This window comes from Camelus dromedarius, chromosome 3 (assembly GCF_036321535.1).
Source record: "Camelus dromedarius isolate mCamDro1 chromosome 3, mCamDro1.pat, whole genome shotgun sequence".
In the NCBI taxonomy this organism is placed as follows: domain Eukaryota; kingdom Metazoa; phylum Chordata; class Mammalia; order Artiodactyla; family Camelidae; genus Camelus; species Camelus dromedarius.
In genome coordinates this window covers 6,928,944-6,956,745 of record NC_087438.1, presented here as the reverse complement: position 1 = coordinate 6,956,745, position 27,802 = coordinate 6,928,944, and the positions used below count along the sequence as shown (strand labels likewise).

General features: G+C 44.4%; 1 long non-coding RNA gene across 1 annotated transcript in view; it reads left to right on the top strand.

The window, feature by feature from the left end:
- LOC116150050 (uncharacterized) overlaps window positions 1-21,577 on the top strand; it is a 217,357-nt gene extending 195,780 nt beyond the window's left edge. Inside the window, exon 3 of the long non-coding RNA XR_004133733.2 lies at window positions 21,443-21,577. This is a non-coding gene — a long non-coding RNA (uncharacterized LOC116150050). The remainder of the gene's footprint in view (window positions 1-21,442) is intronic.
- The last annotated feature ends 6,225 nt before the right edge of the window (window positions 21,578-27,802 follow it).

Sequence of the window (27,802 nt, the reverse complement as noted above, 5' to 3'; positions counted from 1 at the left end):
ACGGATCCTGGTCTCTAGTCCCAGATGTGACCTGAGCTGGGGCAGGGGGTGAGACAAGTCTTGGGCCTTCCCGGGTCATTCTTCTCTGTAAATGGGGGAGTTGGGGGAAGGGCATTAGGTCCTGAAGGGTTGAGTCATCTCCCCTCGTGAGCCTTGTGTCTCCCTCCATGTGAGCGCATGTGAGTCTCCCTCCCGTGAGTCCATGCAGATGGCTCCATGTGAACCATGTGCAATTTCCTGTGTGCCTGCACACGCTCCATTCTCGCCAGCCTGCGTGCCCTCTGTCGGTGTGAACTCCCGCACATCCTCTCTTGTAATCTCCGGTGTGTGACTCACTACCTCCAGGACGTTCATGGGGCCTCTCTGCATTTAAGGCCACAGCCCCGCTTGGGAGCTCGCCACACTTTCCTCCTACAGCCCTGTGCACAGTCTTACCTTGCAAAGCCTGGAATGGTCACGTTGTTGGGACCCAAGGCCTGCAGGGACTGGGAGGATGTGCACTGCCTTTAACAGTGGGCTTTGTCCGGGAATTTCATCCTGGTGGGAGAGCGCAGGGCCTGGAGACGAGGGATTAACTACAGGGTCGTCTGTGGGCAGTGCATCCCTGGGCCCTCAGTGGTGTGTGGCAGCCAGACTTCTATTGGCTCCTGGTGGCTTCGGTGCTGGTCCTGCCCAGCTCAGCGAGGCCATGTGACCACTGACTACTACTACAGGGGAGCCACTTGGAAAGGGGAGGTTGGTCCTTTGATCCATCCGGTTCCCCCTGACTTGGCACATCATGGGCCTTCACTCGGTCTCTCTGCTGAGAGCTGCCCTGAGGCAGCCGCACCTGACACGTCCCTGGGGTGCGCTTCAGCAGAGCATGGTATCTGCTCAACAGGGACAGGCGCCTGGAGGTTAGTCATGTCTCCCAAACTTTCCTACTCGTTTGTAGTGGAAGCTAGTCTCAGACCAAGCCAGTTACCTCCAGAAAGCAGAGGAGAACAGCTCACACAGAGGAGTGTAAACCTGGAAAGCCCAGCTCTCTGTCCCGCCTGATGAGTCCTGAATGCCACGCAGGGAAGGCTCAGTTCCTACAAGAACTACAAGGAAATTAATTTGTGTTATTTTAAGCCACTGTGTTTGTGGCAGTTTGTTCCGGCAGCCATGGGAATGAGCACAGGCACCAGCAGAAGAGTTGGAGTCACACGTGGGGAGGGGTGACACCCCCTGGGCTCAGGGGAGAAGAAGGGTGGGGCTGGAGTGGGGTCTTTGGGCCCTGAGAGCGGAGGAGGCTGCACCTGCCCCCAGCAGTGCCCCAGGGGAGGGGGCCAGGCTGTAGAGGGGAGCAGCTGCAAGGATGGGGTCCCCACAGTTGGGACCCTGCGCTACCCTGGCCCACAAGCAGAGACCTGAGACCGGAAGGTGTCTCACAGCGCCCTCTGCTGGACAAGTCCGGGCCCAGACTCGGGCCCTTCCCCAACTATAGTGGGTGACACCCTCTCCACCTAGTGCACCAACTGGAAAGCTAGGAACAGTTCTCACTACAGGCCCTGCCCCACATCCCCACCCCCAACCCATCCACACTAAACAATCCAGATTTAATAACCTGGCCCCAAGCTTCCTCTCTGATCTCACCAATTATTGTCCTTCTGGCCACTTCTGTGTCACAAAGACCAAATGGATTTTCATTTTCAGGCCTTTGATGTCTCTGTTGCAGGAAATCCCTTTCTTCCCTTTGACTTTCTTTCTTGGGTCTCAGTTCAAACGTCGCCCCGCAGGGGGACTTCCCTGACCCAGGGCTGCTGCAAACCTCTGTTCTCTATCACATTGTCTGCTTTTTATTTTCTCCAATTTGTAACCCTACCCAAGATGGCCTTGTTTGTTGGATTTTGTGCTTATGGTCGCTCTTTCTTGAGAACAGGGAAGACCACGACTGTCTCATTCGCTGTCGAGTCTTCTGTGTCTAGAGTGGCATTGGCACCTAGCAGGTGCTTTACATCTGAAGCATCTCCAGGATCTTTGCCATATTCCCTCTCCAGCCCCATCACCTTATGTCTCAGCTGGATTGACAGTGGGAGACACCTCACAAAGAAATGAATTTTGAATCGTGTGGGCTTGAATCTGCTACAGTGATTATTTATTTTCAAGCTGACCTGTAGGGAGAAAGCCATGCAGGTCCCAGAGAGTCTGGTGCTTTCTGAAAACTGGAAGAACCCACCCAACTTAAAGAGTAGGGGGCAGTTAATACAAGGCTGAGGAATTAATATGAATGTTATATAAACAAATTCCATATCCTATAATAAATACTTTCTTTAGATTTAATGAACAATGCACTATTTCACATGCTGTGAGCCCTTCACATGCTTTCAAATTAAAGATTGAATTCCCAGGAAGTTAAGTGAGAAATATACAGTTTGGGATTGAAGTATTTGGGGAAGCTTCTTGCTTTCTTTTGGTAAATATGACGAGACAGATTTACACAGATTTCAATTTAATTAAGATGTTTCCCCTCTACCTTAACAGGACTTTTTCTTTACCTTGCCCCAACAGTTGAGGAACGTACATGCTTCCTGCCAACTACTATTACTGCCTACTACTACCATTAGTACTGCTACTTGCAACTAGTACTCCTACAACAATTGCTACTCTACTAAGCTTACTATGACGGTGATTCCCGTTACTGCTGCTACTACTAAAATCACTGCTACTAGTACAATTGCTACGACTACGACAATTACTACCACCACTACAATTACTATCACTACTACAATTACTACTACAACAATTACTAACACCACTACAATTACTACTATGACAGTTACTACCACTACCACAATTACTACTACAATAATTACTACCACCACCACAATTACTACTACGACAATTACTACCACCACCACAATTACTACTACGACAATTACTACCACTACCACAATTACTACTACAATTACTACTACCACAATTACTACTACAACAATTACTACCACTACCACAATTACTACTACAACAATTATTATCACCACTACAATTACTACTACGACAATTACTACCACTATGACAATTACTATCACCACTACAATTACTACTACAACAATTACTACCACTACCACAATTACTACTACAATTACTACTACCACAATTACTACTACAACAATTACTACCACTACCACAATTACTGCTACTGCGACTGCTACAGTTACTCCTGTTACTGTGCTGACTACCAGTGCTACTGTGATGACTGTTACCACTGTTGCTACCTCTGATGGTGATTGATCCTATGGTTCTTCTACAGACCATAGGCTTCTTTCCATCCAAGGTCCCACTTCAGTTCCTTTGTGGGTAGAATATTTTTTCTTTCTTTTTTGTTTTTTAAATTTTTGTTTGGAATAATTATAGGTTCACAACAATAAAAAAAAAATGTACAGGGAGGTCCCAGTTGCCCCTTATATCACACAACTCTAGTACAATATCAAAACCAGGAAACCAACATTAGAGATTCTTTTAATTTCAATCAAAGTTCTTATCAATTTTTTCAAATAAATTTTATCTCCACCAGAGTCCACATATATGTTACAGTGAGAAAGAGGTGCACAATTTATTGATTGTTAGACGATTATATGATTAATTCTCATGAAATTTGTAACATATCTTGTTATAGGTGGCACCTTTCTGTGTTTTCATCATTTTATTCTCTCATCCTGTGAGCAAATCTTTGATTTGAAACGGATAACACTAGTACAAAATAAAAGATCAATATGTGAGGGTCTGGAGTCTTTGGCTGGGCTATCATTTCTTTGTTTTTTCTTTATACTTTTTGGTGGTTTCTGGGTGTTACAATATCAGATATTGTATTGGCTCATGCCATTTTATAACATAAAACCTTGAAATGCTGCCTTGCAGTGGGGCAAATTTTTAATGCGTCAGTATTTTATTAATATGGCAAAACTGAAGTAAAACATGATTTCGTCTAACTGAAGCTGTGCTGCTGTTTGCTAGGAAGTGACTGGACTCTACGGCTTGTCTCCTGTTCTCTCAGTAGGAAACCAGAACCACAGCCGCTGGAGGGGGACTCAAGTGAAGGAATTTCTAGGTAGCAGCAATGCTCTGCCCTGGAGCCAGTTAGATGAATTTTTTTTGTGGAGTCTTCCTTTAGAAGTCAGCGAAGAGGTTTCTCTTCATCTGTGCAGAATGGCCACAGACAAAGGGGCCTCACAAGACCCCTTTCAAGCTTCATGAATTTCTTACTGTAGTTTTCCAGGCATAAGGCACTACCTGAAGCATTAGTTTGGTCATTCTGATTGCTCCAGTAATCTGGTCAGACATTTCACTAAGGAGCACTGTCAAGGCCTCATTCTTCGTATTTTCCCTCCTGGCAGTCACATTGCTTCACCTCGGGGAGCTGGTGTGGGGAACAAGCGGGAAGCACCCTTAGCACACGAGCTCGTCATTTAGCAGCAAGAGACCCAGTGGACGCAGACCAGAGGGTTGCTGAAAGGGTCCACCTGACATGGGAGCTGTGTGGTGACCAGAGAGCTTGGCAGTGAACTCGTTGACTCACTACGCACATTCTTACCCCTGGCTGCCTTCCCACATACAGCAAAAATGCCAGTGCTTGGACTCCACGAAGACCAGTTATGTTATAGTCTCCAGGAAATGAGGCCTAGGCATCAGCACTGAAAAAAACACAGACAGAATTTCAGGTGCACCGTTGGGGCTGAGAGCCACTGACCAAGGTGCTGAAAACACCATATCCTTAGTGAAATAAACTGTGCTGTGTTTGGATTCTTTTAGTAAAGGATTAGGCTAAGCAGACTGATGTGCACTGTAAAGGAGAGATCAGGAATGGGGGAGACACATCTTTGTTCAGGGATGGGGGTCATAGGGAGCGATGGCGTCCACTTGATGGGCACTGCAGGCCGGTTAGCAAAGTGAATGTGGTGGGCAATGCTGGGTCAGGTTGGCTTGTAGTTTCACCAGACTGTGCTTTCTAAACTAGGCCCTTGTCAGTAGATGGAGGTGTAAGAGTAGCACTCTTCGCCAGAAGGCTCGACATGGTCTCCTGGGGAGGTGGACTCAGGAAGGGGGTTGCAGTGGTAGAGATGGGAGATATGCAGTATGGGTGACCTCCCACTTCCCCTGCAGTGTGGCACTTTCCCCGCCAAGTGTGGATGGAATCACAGATCCCTACAGTTCTCCTGGAGGCCACTCCCAGGTGACGGGAAGGAGGGACAGAAAGGCCAAGGAGTTAGCAGCCCTGAGATCTTGGGCTCCATTTGATGGAAGAGAGATCAAATTCTGGATGCCTAGTGAGGCCAAGGCTTCTTCTTGGAATTTTCCACTATGGCTGCCTCACCAGGGTGGACTTGGTCTGTAGGCAGAGACCGGTTGGGGAGATCTTGCTCTGAAGGGCCAGAGAAGGGCTGAGGACCCTCCTATTCCCCAGGACTTCCTTAGAAAACCCACAGGACTGTGACTGGTGGCATTCATGTTCAGTAATTGGCTTTAATAATTTAAACCATCATCATATCATGTCTCTTTTGCCCCCTTTCTAATCATGTTTCATCCAATCATGACTTGAAGAAAAAGACTGTAAAATCTCATAATACAAAAGTGAGAAAGCTGACACTTGGGCTGGTTTCAACTGGCCTCTAGAAGACTTGACATTTCTCAAATGAGTTGATCTTCTGTAATCACAATTCCCTCCTCTCCCCAACACTGCTAGAAGCCACTCATTAATTACAGATAGAAAACATAAAGGTTGGTTTTCCTGCCTTACATACATCACAGAGATACATAGTAAATGCAGCGAAATTGCACTGCTAAACGTGAACTCATCTTAAATCAAATGGACCTTTAAATTATCCTTCAAAAATTTTCCCCCAACCCCCATCCCCAAATAACTATTGGTCCATAGACCAACTTTTATTAATGACATATTAAATTTGATTAACTTTGTTTGAGCTCAGGCTGAAAAGGTTGGAAAATAGCTTTCACTGCATGCTGTAGGTGAAATCTAGTGTAATGTATTATATTAATATGCTATTTGATTCTCCAACGGAGATAAGGAAACAGAATTACATTGGAGAATGGAAATCACAATGCAACCTCAGCCCAGACCAAGTCATCAAAACTAGAGGATACATGTCTAAAATGCAAAACCAAAGAAGAAGCAGTCATGGATGGAGGCCATGAGCCTCTCCAGTCCCGGGGATAAGCCTCCTGTAGTTTGGTCTCGGGGACCCTGACTCTCCCCCATCATTGCTCTTCATCAGTGGTCTTCATCCAGGCCTTCTCACATTCCCTAAGTCTCTGTATTTTGGCCCTTATCCTGTACTGCATTCCTGATCTTTGAACAGGGGATGGAGTAGCAAGCACAGCGCCGTGGGAAAGCCCCCACCCAGCTCCTGAACCCAGACCAGAGTCTGAGCCACTTCAGGACCATAGGACTGCTACGTGAGGGGCAGCAGCAGTTCCTTAGGACATGGAGACTGCAGCAGCTTTCCACCCATCCTGTCCTCCCAGCCTGCCTCCCAAGTCCTCCCATCTAGGGCTTAGTAGCTTGGAAGAATAACGTCTGAAACAATATATCCTCCTGTGTGCAACCATGAGCGCCTCAGATGTGCTGTCAGAGATGCTAGGGTTCACTGCTTATCGTCTGGAAAAGTGACCAGGTGAAGGGGACTCCAGAAGCTCCTGTAAACATCTCACATGCCTTCCAGATCTCTTCCACTTCCCTCCAGGTGGAGATCTCTTATGTGCTCTCTTATCCTTAGTTTTTTCATCTGCAGAATGGATGTGCTAAGAGAAAAATACCCTTTGCTTCTGAGTGAATTCATTTAACAGTGCTGGACACATCGCCAGCCTCCATGAATGTGAGCTAATAGCTTGTCACTCCTGAGAAGCCATCCTATGTAGCTGTGTGTTGTACATTCTACGGATTCTCACAAATGTGTAGTAACCTTTATTCACCATTATAGTATCTTACAGAGTATTTTTACTGCCCCCAAATTTGTCTGCATTCTATCTATTCATCCCTCTCTCCCTACCAACTCCTTGTAACCACTGATATTTTTATTGTCTCCAAAGTATTTCTTTTCTAGAATGTCATACAGTTGGAATCATACAGTATGTAGCCTTTCCAGATTGGCTTCCTTCACTTAGTAATATGCATTTCAGGGTATGTCGTGTCTTTTCATGGCTTGATAACTCATTTCCTTTTAGTATTGAACAACATTCTATTGTCTGAATACAACACAGTTTATTTATAAGTTACCTACTGAAGGCATCTTGGTTCCTGTTGCTTCCAAGTTTTGGCAATTATGAATACATCCTTGTGCAGGTTTCTGTGTGGACATAAGTTTTCAACTCATTTGGGTAAATACCAAGGAATAAATGTTAGATTCTATGGTAAAAGTATGTTTGTTTTTTAAAGGAACTGCCAAACTCTTCCAAGGTGGTTGCACCATTTTTCATTCCCACCAGCAGTGAATGGGGGTTCCCGCTGCTCCACATCCTCGTCAGCATTTGGTGTTGTCAGTGTTCTGGGTTTTGGCCATTTAAATAGGTGGTAGTTGCATCTCATTGTTGTTCTGATTTTCAATTTCTTAATGAATTATGATGTGGAACATTTATTCATATGCTTATTTGCAACCTGCATATCTTTTTTTGGTGAAGTATCTGTTTAGGTCTTTTGCCCACTTTTAAACCAGTTTTTAAATTACTATTTTTGAGGGTTTTTTTTTTTTTGGCATATTTGGATAACCATCCTTTATCAGATATGTCTTCTGTAAATTTTTCATCCAGCCTATGGCTTGTCTTCTCACTCCCTTGGCTACGGCTTCCACAGAACAGAAATTTTAAATTTTAATGAAGTCTAGCTTATCAATTCTTTCTTTCATAGATTGCACCTTTGGTGTTGTATCTAAAACATCACCACTCTGCCCAAGGTCATTATTATTTTGTGTTATGTTATCTTCTAGGAGTTTTATAGTTTTGTGTTTTACATTTAGGTCTGTGATCCATTCTGCATTAATTTTTGTGAAGAGTATAAGGCCTGTGTCCAGATTCTTTTTTTTTTTTTTTGCATGTGATGTCCTGTTGTTCCAACACCATTTATTGAAAAGACAATCTTTGTTCCATTGTATTGCCTTTGTTCCTTTGTCAAAGATCAGTTGGCTGTATTTATGAGGATCTATTTCTGAGTTCTCTATTCTGTTCCATTGATCTATTTATCTGTTCTTTCACTAATACCACACTCTCTTGATTACTGTAGCTTTTTAGTACAAATCTTGAAGTTGGGCCCTGTCACTCCTCTGACCTGGCTCTCCATCAGTATTGTGTTGACTATTCTGGGTCTTTTGACTCTCCAGAGAAACTTTAGAATCAGTTTGTCAATGTCCACAAAGTACGTTGCTGGGATTTTGAATCAAGTTGGGAGAAACTGACATCTTGACAATATTGAGTCCTCCTATCCATGAACATGGAAAATATCCCCATTTAGTTACTTCTTCTTTGATTTCTTTTATCGGAGTTTTATAGTTTTCCTCACAAAGCTCTAATGTATATTTTATTGTATTTATTTCTAAGTATTTCATTTTGGAGGGGATCTACTGTAAATGGTATTGTGCTTTTTATTTCAAATTTCATTTGTTCATTGCTTGTAAGGAAGTGACTGACTTTTTAGTAATTAATCTTACATCCTGCAAACTTCCTATAATCATTTATTCATTCCAGAAGATTTTTGTTGATTCTTTTGGTTTCCTATATAGACAATTATGTCATCTTCAAACAAGAGCAGTTTTATTTCTTCTTTCCCAAACTGTATACCTTTTATTTCCTTTTCAAAGAAAATCTTAGTGCCTTAGCTAGTACTAGCAGTATGGTGTTGAAAAGGAGTGGTGAGAAGTTACACCCCTGCCTTGCTCATTATCATAGTGGCAAAGCTTCTAGTGTCTCATTGTTAAGTGTGATAGTAGTTGTAGGTTTTTTGTAGATGGCCTTTATGCCGTTGAGAAATTTCCTCTCCATTCAGTCTGTTGAGAATTTTTATTGTGAATGAGTGTTGGATGTTGTCATACGCTTTTTTTTCCATCTATTGATAAAATCATGTGATTTTTTTTCTTTAGCCTTGTCATATAATGGATTACATTAACTGATTTTCAAATGTTGAACCAGCCTTGTACACCTGGGATGAATCCTATTTTGTCATGGTATATAATTCTTTTTATACATTGTTGGATTTGATTTGCTAATATTTGATTGAGAATTTTTGCATCTATGTTCATGAAAGTTATTATCTCTAGTTTTCTTGTAGAGTCTTTGTCTGGGTTTGGTATTAAGGTAGTGATAACTTCACAGGATGAGTAAGAAGTATCTCCTCCTCTTCCGTCTTCTGAAAGGGATTATGGAGAATCGGTCTAATTTTTCCTTCAATATTTGGTAGAATTCACCATTGAACCTATCTGAGCTTGGTGCTTTCTGCTTGGAAAACCATATATTATTGATTCAGTTTCTTTAATACATATTGACCTACTCAGATTGTCTTTTTCTTGTGTGAGTTTTGGAAGACTGTATCTTTCAAGAAATTGGCCCAGTTCATGTAAGCTGTCAAATTTGTGGGCATAGAGTTGTTCATGGTATTCCTTTATTATCCTTTTAATGTCTGTGTGATCTGTAGTTATGTCCCCTCTTTCAATCCTGGTGTCAGTAATTTGTCTCTTCTGCTGCTTTCTTAGTTAGCCTGGCTAGCAGCTTATTGATTTTATTGATCTTTTCAAAGCACCAGCTTTTGGTTTCATCAGTTTTCTCTCTTGATTTCCTATTTTCAAGTTCACTGCTTTCTGCTCTAATTTTTATTATTTCTTTTCTTCCGCTTACTTTAGATTTACTTTACTCCTCTTTCTGGTTTCCTAAGGTGGAAGCTTGGATTTTTTATTTCAGATCTTGCTTCTTTTCTAATATATACTTTCAATGCTACAAATTTCTCTCTAAGCACTGATTTCATTGCATTCTACAGATTTTTCTAAATTGTAGTTTCATTTTCAATTAGTTCAAAATAATTTAAAATATCTCTTGAGATTTATCTTTTGACCCACGTGCTATTTAGAAATGCTTTATGTACTCTCCAAGTGTTTTGGGATTTCCCAGCTATCTTTCTATTATTGATTTCTAGTTTAATTCCTTTGTGGTCTGAGAGCAGGCTTTATCTAATTTCTACTTTTTAAAAATTGTCAAAGTGTGTTTAATAGCCTTGAATGTGGTTAATTTTTCAGCTTGTTCAGCTTTTTACTTGTTGTGAGGGTGAAGTGGTGAGTTCCAAGATCCTCAAATGCTAGACTAGAAAACAGAAGTTGAAATTTTTATAAAAAGAATCTCATTGGTTACTGGGCAGCCAAGTGGCAGCTGTAGTTGAGGTAATTTTGAGGTATTATCTATTAGTTAGAGCTCCTGACTCTAGGATCTAGGGACCAGGCAGCAATGGTTTTGGATTTTAGGGAGAAACTAAAGCACAGTTACATATCTAGTACATACCCCCAGGACAGCAGTTGCTGCATTCAGTTCATATATGCACAGGTAGCACTCAGTTTTGACTTAAAAATTTGTAATAAAGGTTTTATAACCTCATAGATCCTTGGTAAGGCTAAAAGGTAAAGCATGGTATTCAAAGACACACCGAGTTGAAGCGCTGTACAGCTATGCTGGGGGCAAAAACCTGGCCTGCCCCAGGTGTCAGCTGTGATGTGTAGGCATACCTTGCTTGTGCTGCCCGGGAGACAGAAACCGCCTCAAACAGCAATGGAAGATCAGCAGGAAAGTGATCTTGCAGTCCAGTGAGCCCACCAGTTCCAAAATCCTTTCATTCAGTTCAGGTCTGCTGGGCTGGACTTGGGAGGATGATAAATAGGCTGGTGCCGGAGCAATTATTTGGTGGTCAGTTAAAGCAAAAAACCACAGGAGAAATCACTGAAGGACAATCTATTATGTGGGGCCCCTGCCAAAGCGATTTTTCTGGGGTAGCTGTGCTTTCTTTTTCCCCAGGGGAAAATGAACAGAACACTTTGGTTTCCAGTCTCACTGCCCCTCTCTGGTCTAGACCCACACTGCTTCATGCCTGCATCACTGAAATTGTTTTCCCACAGACTGTCCTGCCTTGTGTCTTTCTTCCTTCCAGTGCATTCTTACTGCAGGAACCTTTAGGCCCTAAAATACCTTATTTATCATGTACCCTCCCTTTTTGAAAGGCCTCCATTGCATACAGGGCAAAGGGTAAAATTCACTCAGTATCTTCTGGGTTCAGACTGCAGTCTTGTCGACATTTTTTTCCCGTTATGCACTGGCACCCGTGTTCACCTCTGGCTGTCTTGTTCTGCAGGAGACCAGATCCCCTTTCCTATGACTGTCTCTTTGCCTGTTCCTCCTCTTTATTCGAGTGGACACTCTCCTCTCTCCAAACATATTCTGTGACAGCTTCAAGTCCCGCCAGAACCAGCTTCTCTAAGAGGCTTGTTTTATTTCTATTTTTTGACCACTTCAGTTTCCGGTGTCTCTGTGAAATAATTAGAAATATGTACGTATTGGTCTCTGCCCCCGGTTCTTGACATAGAGCCCGGGAAACGCTTGTAAACAAAGGTGCTAGGAGAATCGTTTGTTCTAATATTTCGTCTTTGACCCTGGTTCCTGGTGCAAAGCTCCTAAATCCCTTCAAAGATCCTGGGTAATGAAATTTTTCTGTTCTAATGAGGTGACCCTTGGGGGGCTTCTGAGTGGGGGCTGGTCACCAGAGAGACAAAGCCGTGACTGGAAGCTTGTCACTTTCAGCTCCTCCCCCCGTTGTCCAAGTGGGGACAGAGGCTGGAAATAGAGTTAGCAGTCAATCACGCCAGGCCGGTGAACCCATCCATATACTGGGCACCCCAGCTCCATGTGGACAGAAGCTCTTGCACTCGTGACTCTCCCAGACCTCTGTGTCTCTTCATCAGGCTGCTCACCAGCATCCTTCATCACATCCTTTATTATGCAATAAACTGGTAAACGTTAAGTGAGTGTTTCCCTGAGTTCTGTGAGCTGCTCTAGCAAATGATTTAATTCAGGGAGAGGGTTGTGAGAACCCCTGGTTGGTAGCCAAGTTGGACTGAAGTTGGGGGCAACCTGGGGACCCACTGTTTGCCTTTGGGGTCTGAAGTGGAGGGCAGTCTTGTGGGTCTGAGCCCTTCCCCTGCATGGTCTGCACTAACTCTGGTTAGTGTCGGAATGAACTGAATGGTAGGACACCCCATATATTGGGTGTCAGAAGTGAAGTGTGGTGCATGGCATGAGACTAAAGGAAAAATGGGAGTTTTTCTTATACAGTCTCCTGTTTTGGCACTATATCGTTTCTGGACTCTGACATTCATTTGTACTGAGTCACTCACCACCGTTCACAGCCATTTCTTCTGATTTTTAAATCAAGCTCTGAATCAAAGCTCCTTGAGAGCTGGAACCACATCCTATTTTCTTTGTAGCTGCTCGGGGTCAGCCCTGGTGCCGCATGGCAGGGGGACTCTTGGTAAATATTTGATGAACCAGTAAGTAGACACAGCAAAGCAGTGAATCTGAGTTCAGGTATCCTGCCCTCCAAGGGAGAAAAACTGAGTTTCAGAGACATGCTTCTCAAACAGGGTCTCTCCCTGGTAAACAGTTCTGTTGAGCCCAGCCAGCATTGTTCTTTCTGACACAAATTAAATCCCTGTGAGCTTAAAACATAGAGCGATAACTTATATGGAATGGAACATATGTCTTCGTCTTGTGTAAATCAACTTTACTCTGCCCTGGGGGCAGGCTGTGGGTTTGGGCTTTCTTGGATGTGGTGCATTTGAAATGGAAACAGATTGAAATCCATTAGCCTGTTTGGGAACCGGACGCTGGGCTGGGGACCACCTTCCTGTGATGTCCTGACCACCTGGGCTCTCTGGGCGCATCTCAGCTTTGACGACTGCTCAAATAAAAGCCCTGTAAGATTATAAGGCACCTATCTGAATCTTTTCTAGAACATTTATCAGAAAAAAGCAGTTATAACGCACGTTGTTTTTTACGTCTGTTTACTTAAACCCCAGTTTTCCTCTTGGGGTGCCTACGTGTTTAAAATTTTCATCTCTAGCTATTTTTTATTTATCTTTTTGGTCTTTTGTTCAAACTTGGAGGAGAAAAATCCCTTCTGGTGCCCTAGTTGAGAAAACCTGGGCTGTGTGAAAGGGAACAGGCCAGAGAAATTAAGAGAATGGTCACACTGTCCCTCTGCCTTCTACTGGCCGTCACCCTGAGTGCCATTGGTCACACGTAAGTGATTTTCCTGTGAAATACTTCAGCAGAGACAGTGTGAAATATTTATATGGTGAGCTAGTTAGTTTTACTTTCTATCCTGGGGGTGGTTAGTTAGCATTTATAAGGTCCTGAAGAGAAGTGCACACTCCATCCACAGGCGTGCTTAGCAATTTAAAGATACTGAACCGGAGCCCAGAGCCCAGCGCCCTCTGCCCCAAATCCTCAACCATCCTCATCTGCAAATCTCTGCGGTGGAGACTGGTGAATCCATGTAAAGACCACTGGAGAGAATTCTTGTTGAGGGCAGTGAGAGGTACTCGTGGTACCTGGTGCTCGTGGGTTGGATAAGCCCTGCCCGTGTCCCTCTGCCCTCCCGTGGGTAAGATGCAGGTGTCTGGGGCCCTGCAGGCTCTGTGTGCTCCTTTGGAGCGTTGCCCTTGGCCTAGGGCTCGGTTGCCTTTCACTTCTGGCCTTTTAACTGGGAATTCTGTGTCTGGATCACACAAGGTGCTCCAGGGGTGCTGAAGTGCCTGAGAGCTGGGGCTCCATCGAGCTTCTGGGAACAGACTGCTTCATGCCTGCTTGCCGAGCAACCTGCAACGTGTGTGCTTGCCAAGAATTGTGTGTGGCAGAAGTGAGTCTGAAACCTGCTTCCGTAGTGGTGTGCCCTCTGGTGGTAGCAAAGCCATGGGGCAGGGAACCTCCCACCCTTTCTCGTCTCCAGAGACCACCACTATCTGCAGGCAAGAACGAGCTGACCTTAGGAGGGCTGTCAAAACCACACACACATTCTACTTCCGTCTTGCTCTGCGTGCTTAAAGAATTCCCTCTTACCCCAGATTACTGTGCTGCGAAACGGGAAGTGCTTTGAAATTCGGGCCCCTCTGTGTCTGGGGATCGTGAATATCTTACTCAGCAATCTACGCTCACACTTTCCCCATTGGAAATAGTAGGATGCTGTGACGGTTCACTTTATGCGTCAACTGTAATGGGCTACAGGATGTCCAGATCGCTGGTTAAAACTTTATTTCTAGGTGCATCTGTGAAGTTGCTTCTGGAAGAGATTAGACTTTGAATCAGTAACCTGAGGGAAGTCACCCTCACTAGTGGGCATCCTCCACTCTGTCCAAAGTCCAAACAGACAGAAAAGGTAGATGAGGAGTGAAATTTCTCTCTTCTTTAGCTGAGTGGTCCATCTTTTCCTGCCTTGGAACCCTGAGGGTTCTGGTTCTCAGGTCTAGGGGCCCCAGGACTTACGCCATCTTCAACCTTTGGGCTCTGGCTGATTTACTCCACCTGCTTTCCTGGTTCTCCTGCTTGCAGACAGCAGACTGTGGGTCTGCTTGGCACCAAAATTGCATGAGCCAATTCCTGTAATACATTTCTTCCTACATATCTATCAATATACCTCCTACTGGCTCGGTTTCTCTGGAGAACTCTAATACAGATACAAACTTAAGTTGAGAGTGTATATTTTCCAGATGGTTATTTTGGAGTTTAAAAAATATCAGAGTATTATGAATAATTGTTAGGCAAGGAAAATTAGCCTATTTAATTAACCAAAGATGAGATATCTGTTAATAGTTTAAAACTGACTCATTAGAAACACAAGGATGACTTGTGAACGGTAACAGTCCTACTTAGAATTCTGAAGCAAGCCCCTGTGTGATTAGGAAATACACTGTTATGAAATACAGAGAATTAATTAAAGTTAAAATTGGAGGGAGAACATTGAAGATGTGTCCTTTGCCCGCGTTTTGTCTCCAAGTGTGTTTATATATCAATCTAAAACAGAAATTAGGTTCTTTAATCTGCAGGCTCCTAGTGATCTTATCTCTCTTTCCCTTCAGATAAATGGTTTCGTTGCTTTCATCATCTTTCTGGCACATTTTGAACTGCTTATTCTACTAAAGTGGAAGAAACATGCTTGATAAAGCCAAATGCCTTCTTCTTAATGTTAATTCAGTAAAAAATGGACCTGCCTACGAATGGGAATAGATGGTCTCATAAAACTTGACTTTAGGCAAAGATATATATGTGTCTACTTTGTCATTCCAAGAAAGTTATTGCAGTCAAGAACAGCAAGCTTCCCTCCAAGTGCTAGGGATGGAAGTGTCGTTTGAATCTCAGCAGGGGAAATGAGCGCGGGCAGAGCTTCTGGGAGCTAGCTGGGGTCACCATGCTCGCCTTAGAGCTTTGCTCTGCCCTCCAGAACCATCTGGGCTGCCGATGGAAATAAATTATATTCATTCTAATTTATTACTTCTATCTCTACTTTGAAAAGAAATGAAAAAGTCCCAAATGTCAGGTATCAAGTCTATGAGAAATTCTGTATTCACCATCTGTTTTAATAAAAACAAAAATCTTTCCAAAATGCAGCATTCTTAACTCAAAAAGGAACTTTTTGTTAATTTTTTCCTTTTTATTTAAAGATTCTAATAGGTTATTTGTGTAATTTCAATGGAACTTTCAGACTAAAATAGTACTTTCAAGATGATCTTGGTGTCAAAAGAAGTGAATACTTGAAAATAACAAAGCCTTATGGTGGTATAGGATTTTATAATACACCAATCACTTATTCAATCCTCACAATGATCTTATTGCATAAACAGTATTTCCATTTTATATATGAACATCTGGAGTCTCAAAGATACTAAATACATTGCCTAATGTTATATTCACTATGGTTGACTATGAACTTGAACCCATCAATTGCAAATCCAGGTTTCTTGAGAAAATGCCACATTACCTCCCTTTAAAGCATTAGCTGAAGGAAAAATTGAGACCACCCTAAGCCTTCTGGGGCAGTAGACTTCTTTCCTAGGGTTCCATAAATTCAATGATGCAGGTGTTTTCACTGTAAAATGCATGAATGCAAAGGCTCACTAACAGTGCTGTCTTTCTGTACCATCATTGTCCACACTCTTTTCCTGGATCATTTCTTGGGGCTCAGAGCCAAACTGTGGTCTCTCTTCTTGACCCTGAAGTTAATCATGCTCACAGTAGGCATAGAAACAGGGGATACATGTAGCAAGCATTTCTGTGTTCATAGGACTGGCTCATTGCTTAAGGAGATAGAAAATAATTTGCAAGCATAGAAAATGAGGTCTTAGAAAATTGGCTTCAAATACTTAGACCTAGAAAACATTGCCCCAAAGGTCATGGCCAGACGATGAGAGTATAGTGTAATTTCTCTAACCCTTATTTTCTGGATGCAAAGTAAGACCTTAGGTGAAGAAGACTTTCTGCAGAAGGAGGTGGTTGAAGGGAAGTCTCGATTTGAATTGGGGTTAGAGAAAGCAGGTAACACTAACAGGGCTTGGGGTCATCCAGGTGGTTTGGAGAATGACTTGAGGCAATTTGGTTCTTTTTGGTTGATAGTGTAGCCTTCACCGTGTAGCCTTAGAGGTGACTGCAGGTTAGCTATTTCCTTACAACATCAATGCTAGTTTCTAATGAAGGCAAGTCTCAGCTCAGATGCTCCTGTATCTCATGTGGGTATTTACTAAACATATGCCTATTAGCAGAAGACACAAGAGATCCAACCTGCTTATAAGACACATGAAGTCCCAGCTCTCTGTGCCGTAGGTGTTCTGGTGAAATTAGAGAGACATGACAACTTGTTGGAGCAGGCTCTGCCTTTGCAATTCTGACAACCAGAACCACCCCCTACCCCCGCCCCGGGTGGCTAAACCCAGGATGCTGAGGGGCCCTGCCCTTGCCCTGTTCCTAAGGGGGTGACAACAAGCTTCTCTGAATTCTTATACCCTTTGGAGAGTGGGGGGTATCTCTGAAATATTTTTGCCATCTTGAATACCTTTAATTTTGCTAAGAAGAAACTAGTTCTGACATCCCTCGGTGAAGTTTGAGAGGCCACCATTTTCATTAATAAAGATGCATCTCAGACACTGAGTGTGCTAATATGTGCAGTCCAGCTTGGTGACTGAGATGTAGGTAACAGACACCCAGGAAGCTGCTTCCTGACCATCACTTCTTCAGACCACTGCTGGGCTCTCCATTTGTTACTAGAGCAGCTGACGTCTCTACAGTTGTAATTTAAATGAACTGGCACATACACAACATCACACTGGATCTGATGGAGTATTTTTAGGAGCATTACAGACAGTGTAATAAAAGGTTGGTGGGCTGGGGCAGACCTCTTAAGAGAGTGCCCGGAAGGGCAGACGGCATATATTGGATTTGCAAGAGAACAGATCTCTGACAGTTATTGTTTACCAAAAAGTGTTTCAGCAAAACAACAACAACAACAACAAAAAAACCAAAATCAAAACAACACCAAACGAAAAACACCAACCCCTGAATCGACCATTGCCCTGATTCCAAAGAAAACCTTAGCTTCTGCAAGCTTTTGGAGGCAGCGCCCTTCCAGTAGTCAGCCAGACTGCCCGCCTGCTGCCTGGTTAACCCGCAGGGCTGCCCACGACTGCAGCCGCTGCATCACCGCAGGGGGTATTGACTTTCAAAGGCGATGGCGGCGCCTTCATCTGTGCCATTTCCTCTGAAACAGAAGTGATTTTCTCTTGCAACTGTGCATCATATTTATAATAGCTTATTGATCAAAGCCAGGTCCACTTTCAAAGAGCAAGGAGGAAGCCATGTGCCTTGTGAGCGAGTTTTCCACCAGAAGCCACTAGTTTCGCAGCCCCAGCTCTTCTGCATGAGCCGTGGTGTGTTTACACCCATCCCCTCCCCCTCTCCCCCACAACTTCGATCACGCTCAGGCCTAAGAAAGCAAGGGCTTCGGTCTAAAGATTCAGAGCGAGCTAACTTGTCATGCAGGGCTCCTCGAACACTCCTCGTCAGTCTTAGCCACACTCCTGCCCATCAAGAAATATCCCTATTGTTACATGGCGTATTTATGTTAGCTGTTTCATGTGGACCACTTTTGGACATTCGTGTTTTAAATTTTAAAAGAACGTTGAACCTCGTGCATCAAGCCTGAAAACCTTATTCTCGTGCTGTTCCTCTTGTCCTGAGGTTGGTACAAGGAAATTGTGCTTTCTTAGCCAAAAATGTACTAACTGAACCACACAAAGAAACCTACCGTGGAGTGGTAGGTCTCACCGACAAGGAGGCCTCCTGGCTTGGAGGCTGACGACATCATGCAGGAGTGTCCAGTGTTTCTAGCCCGCCGTAACATCCGTAGGTGACCAGAGTGGAGTCGAGTGGACGTACTTGTGTTTGTCTGCTCGGACGACCGTAATAAAATATTAGACTGGGGGCTTAAGCAACAGAAATGGACTTTCTCACAATTCTGGAGGCTAGAGGTCCAAGATCAAGGGGTCAGTGGTTTGGCTGCTTCTGAGGCTCCTCTCCTTGGCTCGACTGCCGCCTTCCCTCCTTATTCTCACATAGATCTTCCTTTGCTGCCTGTTTTTGTGGGTCCAAATTTCCTCTTCACATAAGGACACACCAATCGGATTGGAGTAGTGCCCAAGGGAAAGACCTCATTTTAACTTAATCACCTCTTTAAAGATCTTGTCACCAAATACAGTTACATTTTGGGCACTGGGAATTGGAACTTCAATTTCGGGAGAATGCAGATTGGCCCACAACACTTATTTAGTACCAGTAATGACCTTCCCCATTTTCTTCCCGCAGTTAGGACCCATCTTATTACTTTTTTTTTTTTAATTGACGTCTAGTCAGTTTACAATGTGTCAATTTCTGGTGTAGAGCATAATGTTTCAGTCATAGATATACATACATATATTCCTTTTCATATTCTTTTTCATTATAAGTTAGTACAAGATATTGAATATAGTTCCCTGTGCTGTAGAGAAGAAATTTGTTGTTTATCTATTTTATGTATAGCAGTTAGTATCTACAAATCTTGAACAGGAGATTGTCATACTAAGTAATGTGGAAAAAGAAAGAAAAATACCATATGATATCACTTGTATGTGGAATCTAAAAAAAAAAATGACACAAATGAACTTCTTTATAAAGCAGAAACAGACTCACAGACGTCTTATCACATTTGCTGAAAGCCCCCTGAGGTGTCAGGGGCTGTAGTCCACGGCAGTTCTCATCATATGCCGTCTGATCCTTGGTCCCCGAGCAGCTCTTAAAGGTACAGGCTTCGGGGACCCTCCTCCCTCTCCCTCCAAGAGTCTCACGGAGTAGTCAGGTCTCAGGAATCTCTTCTGTTTCTACAAAATGGAAAAGTCCCTCTGGGGAGAGATGCTCAAATACGAACACGCTTTTGTTTAGAAGTCCCTCCCTCTGGGAAGGGACTGCAGAACTCCAGCAGGAAAGACCCTCATCTCGCTGTTACACATTTTGACGCTGTTTGGATTTCTTTCGTATATGTGTTACTTTTTAAAATAAAAATGTATGTACTAATTTAAAAATAAAACCTTTTTTTTAAAGTGGATCTTCGACCGGCCCCTTGGGAAATGGTGGCTGAAAGACCCTCAGGCTGCGTCTAGGAGCTTGTCACTCAAGGGCAATACCCATCTGCGCTAAGGTGCTCAGAGGTGGGGCTTTAGCGGGGCGTCAGGGCGGGGCAGAGCAGGCTGGCAGACTCGCAGACAGCAGCACAGGTGGCTCAGGTGACCTACGAGCTGAAGGACAGGAGAAAACCTGAAATGAAAAGCGAGGTGAACCAAGGCGTCACCCACGTATTAGTAGAGGAAGGCAGGCGGCGGGACCCGCCGAGATTCCCTGGGCCGGGAGGCTTGGCAGTTCTTGTTTCTGGCTGCACATAAGGATTAGCTCGGGAACAGTAATAATATTGTTCCCCTGGCCCCGTTCCAGAGAGCCTCAAGGACCTTGGTAGAGGGGTGGGCATCAGCAGTTTCTAAATGCTGCCTAGGTGACTCTGATGTGGGGCGTGTGGTCTTGGCTGGTGCACTGTCAATGGTCAGGTGTGTCCTGCATGCTCCTGGGAGTGACCGCAGGACAAATGGAGGTAGGGCTCCTTGGCCAGTTTATTCCTTATCAGCAAAGACATAAGTAAGTAGAAATGAGCCTAAATCTTATGGAGCAAGGCTGTCTTCTTGAGTGTAAGACTCTTGTACCTGGTCTGAAGCCTGCTTCCACTGGCCCGGCCAGCCAGGGAGCAGGTTCCAATGGCAAGAACCAGCAGAGAAGGCACTTCTCCCCGGGTAGTTCTAGACCTGGTGGTGGCGTGCTACGGGTGGGAAATTGAGAAGATATATGGTAAATTTCTAGCCTAGAACATTGCTTCTCAACCTTACCTGCATATTGGCATCTCTGGGAAGCTTTAAACACTGCTGATACCTGGGTCTCTCCCTGAGGATGACATGAATGTCTGAGCACCAGTGCTTTCTGAAGCTCCCCCAGTGATTCTAATACATAGCGAAGTCTAAGAACCACTGGCTTACCAACGATGTGATTGGAAAGGGAAGAGTGGGAAGGAAAACACGGCAACATCAAAGAAGAGCATCCACAATTTCCCGGGGGAGAAAAAAACCATTAACTACCTGTCCTTCTTCCAACATGCTGGGAACTGTTGCAGGGAAGCGTTCTCCAAAACTTGAGAAACAGGTCATGGAGTTGCTGGGTCTTGATGTGGGAAGAAGAGTCAATTAGAGCTTCAGCACGTGCAGAATTCATTTAGCATTTCAAAGACAGAGGCTGGTGCACTCAGAGCAGTATGCCTTCCACAGCCTGCCTGTAAGGATGGCCCTTCTGCTTTGAAATCTAGGCCAAGGGGCTGGTTGCTCTGGAGTAGGAAGATGAGATGAAGTAGAGGAAGAAAACTCCTGCAGTCTGACTCTTCTGGGTCAGAGTTTTATAAGGAGAAGGATTCAGAGAGAGGGTGGAGAAGGGGCTGTGTGCTGGGACCACGTGGATGCTGAGGGGCAGGGATGCTCTGGATGTAACAACCAGTACAGAACATGGGGAGGACCGTGAGGGCCCTACCTGGTCCTGGGGAAGCGGAGAGGGTGAGATGGGATGCTTTGGGATGGGATACTTTGGAGTCAGACTCAGGCTCTAACTTTTTTGTTCACAGATAATGGGGCTATGCCTGTGGGGTTTGGGGGGAGGAGCACTTTGGAGACTTGGGGTACAGACTTTCTTTACTGTTTTAACAACTGGTCCAGGTGTACTGGTAGGTGCTGCTGTGTATAAGTCTTGGTCTAATGTCTGTTCTCTGGGCTTCTATCTGCAGAGGAGGAAGTGGTGCATTCTAGAGGAGCTCATGGGGATGCCGTGGGCTGCAGGTTCTTGCCCAGTTTGGTTCTGGGATTCTGGAAGAACAGCAGCCACATGGAGGTAAGTCCACCTGGTGGGTTAGCAGCGGCTAGTTGGGGCGGGTCCCAGGCTGAGTCCTCTCCAGTCACCTGGACCCATACCTGTGGGTAGGACCTGGCGTTCACCTGCCCCTGGCCCCAGAGAGCTTACTTCTATGGGTTATATCTATCCAAATGTACCATATTGATTTTAAATTAATTTTTAAATTAATTTGAAAGGTATTTATTTTATAACTCATTAAAGACAATAATGATCAATCTATTATGTTATAATGTGCACAACATATTTCAGTGAAAAATAACACTATTTTCCAAAACAAAAAAAATTGGTGAGAGATTGGCATTGTTTTCATTCTTTTTCACATAACTTTTTAATGGAAGACAGCTGTTATCTCTCATCTGCGCCTTTGTTCAGTCCTGGCAACTCGTTGTTTTGCAGATATGTTGTTGGAAGAGCGACAGGTATTTAATGGTTTGTTTCTCCACCAGATAATTGTGGATGTTCTTTGATATCACATCAAAACTCTGCTAAAGATCAGAGAGAGAATGAGGTAGAAAAAGCCAAATATTGACTTAGTATTATTATGGAAATAGCTTTGAGTTCGTGGCCCCTTGAAATGGTCATGGGACCTCAAGAGATGCCTGGAACCCTGAGGATGGTGGAGGGAGCAGGGGGAGCCCCAGGCTGCTGCCCCGAAGGGATGTCCACGGGCAAGAACGGGCTCCAAGCAAACCTTGTAGAAGTGACATTTGGTCATGATCTCATCTCCACGTTTCTCTGCTCTGGCTGAGCTCTGTTAAGGCTGGTATGTGGTTGTATGTAGGTCACAGTGGCCCTCAAAACCAGAGCCAGGCAATTTCGTCAGATCGTTCATTTAAGCATTGATTTGTTAAAAGAAAACAGCAAAGCAAAACCAACTAAAAATGATTCCTTCACGCGGACTCGCACAATGTTTAAAACGCTAGTTTTTATAGACCCTCGGGCTTGCTCATGCCGAACATTTTTTTTCCCTTTCTTGTGTTGCTTTCAAGGGAAGGGATCAGACCCTCTGACTGTGCTCTAGGTGGCTGTGATATTCGCCATCATTTCTGGATGACGACGTGAGCCCTGTGGCCTGAGGATGCTGAACAGAGAGTGGGGCTGGATGGACTTAAAAGTGAGAACAGAGCGGATGTGCTGAAGCTGCTGGTTCTTCGCTGTTCGGTGGGGTGGGTTCCCGAAAGTCCAGGGAGATTAGGTTTTAGGGTGAATTTGAGGGTTAACTCTTAGAACAGTCTGGGGTGAGTTACGGGTAAACACAGTGATAAAGCCCTTGAATTGGGGGTCATAGCAGGTTAAGAGTGACCCACTGTGTAGCTGCAAAACTTCTGGTTTCTTTTTACTTTGCCTCTCTGTTTCCTCTGTTTCCAACTAACCTGGTCATGAAATTGAGGGATTTCTGAAGTTTAGATCTTAGGTCCCTTTTTCTTCCTACTCCCCCACCTCCCCGTATTCTATCCTCAGGGGATCTCACCCATACCCACCGCTTCATTACCCCAAAGTCCAGTTGTCTTACTAATTTATATCAGATTTATATCATTAGCTCTGAATTTCTCTGACTCCTGTGTTAAACAGCCTACTTGGCATTTCTGCTGGGACGTCTCAAGTGTATCTGACCCTGCACTTGTCTGAAGGCAGATGTGATCCTCGCCAGGCCTGTCTCCTTCCTGTCTTGCATGCTGCCATGAATTTCACCCCCCAGCAGCCCCCGACCCCACTGGTTTCTAGTCAGGGAACTTGGAGGCCTTCCTGGCCCTCGTGTCCCTCAGCCCCTTCCCAGGTTCTGATGACCCCATGTCCACTTCTCAGACTCCATGCCTCTTCCAGGCCCACCCGAGGCACCATCACCTCTTGTGGGACTTGACAGCTGCCCCCTAAAGTCTCTTTGTGGCCCATTGTGGCCCCAGCACAACCTGCTCCGCTGATTACGGAGTCAGAACCACCACTGGAAAAGGCAAAACTACAAATCTTTTCAGGAAACCCACCCCCCTGGAAAAAAAAAACCCCAAAACAGTGACCCCCAAGTACCCATTGTAATGATTTAATTCAAACTGTAAGCTCAAAGACTTCATTTAAAATGGAAGCTGCTTTCCTGGTGGAGCACCGAGCTCCCCTGGGCCTGCATGGTCCTGAGTCTGCCAGAGATGCGGGCAGAGCTCATGCCCAGGGTTCGGGGCTCTCCTCCTACCAGATGACCCCCCACCATGGTTTCTAGCTGCTGGGGTTGCTCTGTCTCTGTGCCTCCATCTTCAGTCCAATAAGACTGCAAATTTTCATTTGCTCCCACGCACTACAGATGGGGGCCTGCGCTCAGGGCAGAAGACGAAGCCGAGAAACTCACCCAGCTCCTGCCCCTTTTTCAAATATCACCACCCGCCTAGTATCTGCCTGTTTTAGTCATGTTCCAGCACCTCAGGCAGTTGCTGATAATATCTGGTCTCAAGTTAGTAGTTTTAAAAATAGTTTAAGGGAGATTTTTTTTTTTTTTAAATAATTTGAGGGCAGGTTGGCCTCATAGTAGCTACTGAGTCATTACTGGGAGTGCAAACTCAAATCTAAAATCCTCGAGCTGGCCTTCAAGCTTCTGCATGGCCTGTCTTTTACCTGCTCCTCCCTCTTCATCCCGGAAGCGCTCCAGCCCTCTTCGCTCTGGCCACACCTGCCTGTTCTCACGTCCTCAGAGGGGCCATCCTCCTGTGCCCTCTTGGTGTCGCCCAGGTTTTCCTTCCCCAGGACCTGAGTGCTCCCTCCCTGTCCTCAGCGCCACAGAGTTGAGGACAGATGCTCTTCCTTAGGGGAGTCAGGCACTGCTTCCCCAGAAAAGGCTGTCTGTATCCCCTCCAGGCGCCCCCCATTATATATTGTGAGCACCGAGGACGTTTCTTTTGTGCACTTCTATTGGCTGTAACTTGGCATGTATTTCTGGAACTCTGATGAATGTCTATTTCCTCAGTCAGACTGTAGGCTGGTGAGGACCCGGGACCGTTTTGAGGGGAAGACAGTGCGCCATTCTCTCACCACCGCGGGTAACCCTGGGTCCACCCCATGAAGTGTGCGCCCAGCAATTTACATGCTTCGTACATAAGGCTCTCCAGACAAGCATTATGGATTGATTAACTTTTAAAATAATTTAGCAGACTGTGGAAGCGTCAGGACAGCAGAAGCCTGTCCCTGTTGGTCAAGTTCTTTATAATTAACAGAACACCAGAGTCTTTGGGCCTTGGGGAAGTGACCAGCAGAGAAAATGCAGGCAAGGTCGTACACATTTTGTCTGGAGATTCCCTCTCTGTGGCTGCTAACCCTTTGTCCGTCATCCAGAGCAAGAGGAGAAGAGGAAGACTGTGGGGCTGCCTCCGCATCAGGTGGCTGTGGTGGAAGCGCAGCCAGGAGGCTGCCCGAGATGGGACAGTCGGTGGGGGCACTGGATCAGGCAGGGTGGTCTGGGTGAGCGGAGGCCATGGTGGGAGTGGGGAGAGGGAGACTCAGAGGTTATGGGTCAGGTCTGTGGACCGTCCAGCTTTGTCTCAGCCCCAGCTATGTGGATCTGCTCAGGACTGGTCCTGGGCAGCGGGCCATTTCCACCCTTCAGCCTCTGCTCCTGTATCTGTGCTGTATTTGCTTGACTCCTACCTCCTTTCCTGTACTTCTACTTAGCTTTCAAGATTCTGGCCAAAGTTCCATCCATTGTCTTTTCTTTTCAAGCAAACCGACCTGTTTCCTTCCCTTTCTTCTTTCCTTCCTTCCTTCCTTCCTTCCTCCCCCTTTCTTTTTACACCTGTGTTACATCCACACATTTTTCCAGTTATGTTTATTGTAACTTACTGCACTTGTCCACTTTCATATGTTTTCCCTCCTGGACTGTAAGCTCCTCAGGACAGAGTCCAGGTCGTAGTCACCTTTATCCCTAGTGCGAGCTCAGTGACAAACACACAGTCAGTATTGCATAAATGGTCACGGTTAGAACAAGTGATTAAACGATGACCGGTGACCAGGGTGGTTGTGGGGAGGGGGCACCACCTTCGATGTACAGGTGGTGGACAAGCCTCATGGGACGAGTATTGGGCGACGACAGAAGCAACGTGTGGATAGTCAAAGTCTGGGGGGCGAACGTGGTAGGGGAGCAGGAGGAAAAGGCTTTGAATTTCTCTGTGACCACAGAGCTGATGGCACTGGGAGAGACGGGACGAGGTTTGCTAAATCACTGCGTGTGATTATTAGCAGCGGTGTGATAAAGTTACCTTTCAGTTAAAATAAAAGTGGCGGCTGGATATGGGCAACAGAAACTCCTTTGCCCTACTGATGGAGTGTAAATTGGCTCTATTATTTGGGAAAAGAGTTTGGCAGTATCTACTCAAGTGAACACGCATGTACTTTGCCTTTGCAGTTTCACCCCTAACAGTAATGCACATGTGTGTGCAACAAACAACGTGTGTGGGAATGTTCCCAATGAAATGAGACATGAAAGTCCTAAATGGGAAGCAACCCCAATGTCCATTAATAGTAGAACAAATAGATTTTGGTAAATTCAATAATGCAACAAGCCTCTGTATAGCCATGGGAATCACTGAAACACTGCAGAATGAAACAGCATGGGTAAATCTCACAAAGACAATGTGAAAAGAAAGAAGTCAGACAGAAAAGAATATTGGACTGTGAGAGTCACTATTTTATAAAGCTTAAGGGAAAGGGAAAGTCTGTGGTGTTAAAGGCCAGGAGAGTTGTTGTATCTGGGGAAAAATTGGGAGGGATTAGTAGGGAGGACGCTTGAGGGGATTTCTGTGGGGGTTGTTCTGTTTCTTGACTTCGGTGATGGTTACATGGATGTAATCTTGATAGCTCACTGAAATGCACACGTAAGCCTTGTGATGTCTCCATATGTGTGTCAAACTGCAATAAAATAACTTGTTTCAAATGTAGAAATACTGTTACGTATTTTAAGTTAGTAAAAAGACGTGTACCGTCCTCAATTTTCTTAATGTCATTTCTCTATGAGAAACCAGTTCTTTGATATTGCTAATAACTTTATTGATGTTTCTTCTCCAAAGAACTTTTCCTGATTTATTTGCAAATGGATTTTCAAATGACTACTTTGCTAGTTGTGTTAAAAGGAACTCTAATCTGTGTTTTATATTTCATATGCATTTATTACACCAGTGCCTCCCTTCCTGTAAAGGTTAATTTGCTGCCGTGTAGTCCTTCCCCACCCCCAGCTTTTCTGACTCAATGACACGTGTTCTTCTCCCACATTAGTTTTCTGTTGATCAAATTATTCTTCTTCTCTTAAAGGATGAATTTACATTTTAATTGGATCCTCTGCAGAACTATTGATGGAACTGTACCTTCCCATACTTTAACTTCCTTTTTCCCTGACTTATACCATTTCTAGCTCAGTTTCTTAAAACATCCAGACTTTACAACACCACATAACTGAAAAATGTTTGATCAGAGTCAATTAGAGCACTGTTGCAGAAACAAAGTTATGGTATATTATAGCAAGAGACTGGATTCTATTACACTAAATAATTTGTGTTTCGCCTACAGTGATATCTACATAAAGCAAATGAAAGGAATTAATGTCATCTCTAGTTAGCCAAGTCAGCAGTCTTTGAATTTCAAAGTGATCACCAATCTTGTATCTTTAACCAAATGGCTGCACTTATATTTAACTTTCCCTCCAAAAGAAATGTTAACTTCATAATGATTGGCAAGACATCAAAATTCCATCGAATATCTGTAATTTATTCAACATTGGAGAGGCACTTAAAGTGTACGGATGGAAACACGGACTCCGGAGCAGACCGCTGGGGTTTGAATCCCACTCCATGTCAACCGAGAGACCTTGGATGAGTCACTTATCCTTCTGGTGCCTTAGTTTCTTTGTCTGTAAAAAAAGGGTCACTGAGAAGATGAAAAGAGTTATCCATGTACACCCTCTATGCCTGGTACACAGTAAGCGCTCGATAAATGCTAGCTGTTTTGTTGGTTTTGTTGCCATTGTTACATTTGTGTTACAACTGGCAAACTATTACTTAAGACTGAGAGTGAATGTCAATTTAAAATGTAAAGCCATTTGTGTGTGTGTGTGTAGCAAGGGTCCATGTGACAACAAAAAGCACAATTTGAGTAATCTGGAATGTAGAAAAAGAAATGATCTTTTTAAAAAATTTTATTAAAGTATAGTCAGTTTGCAATATTGTGTCAATTTCTAGTAAAGCATGATAGTTCAGTCACACATATA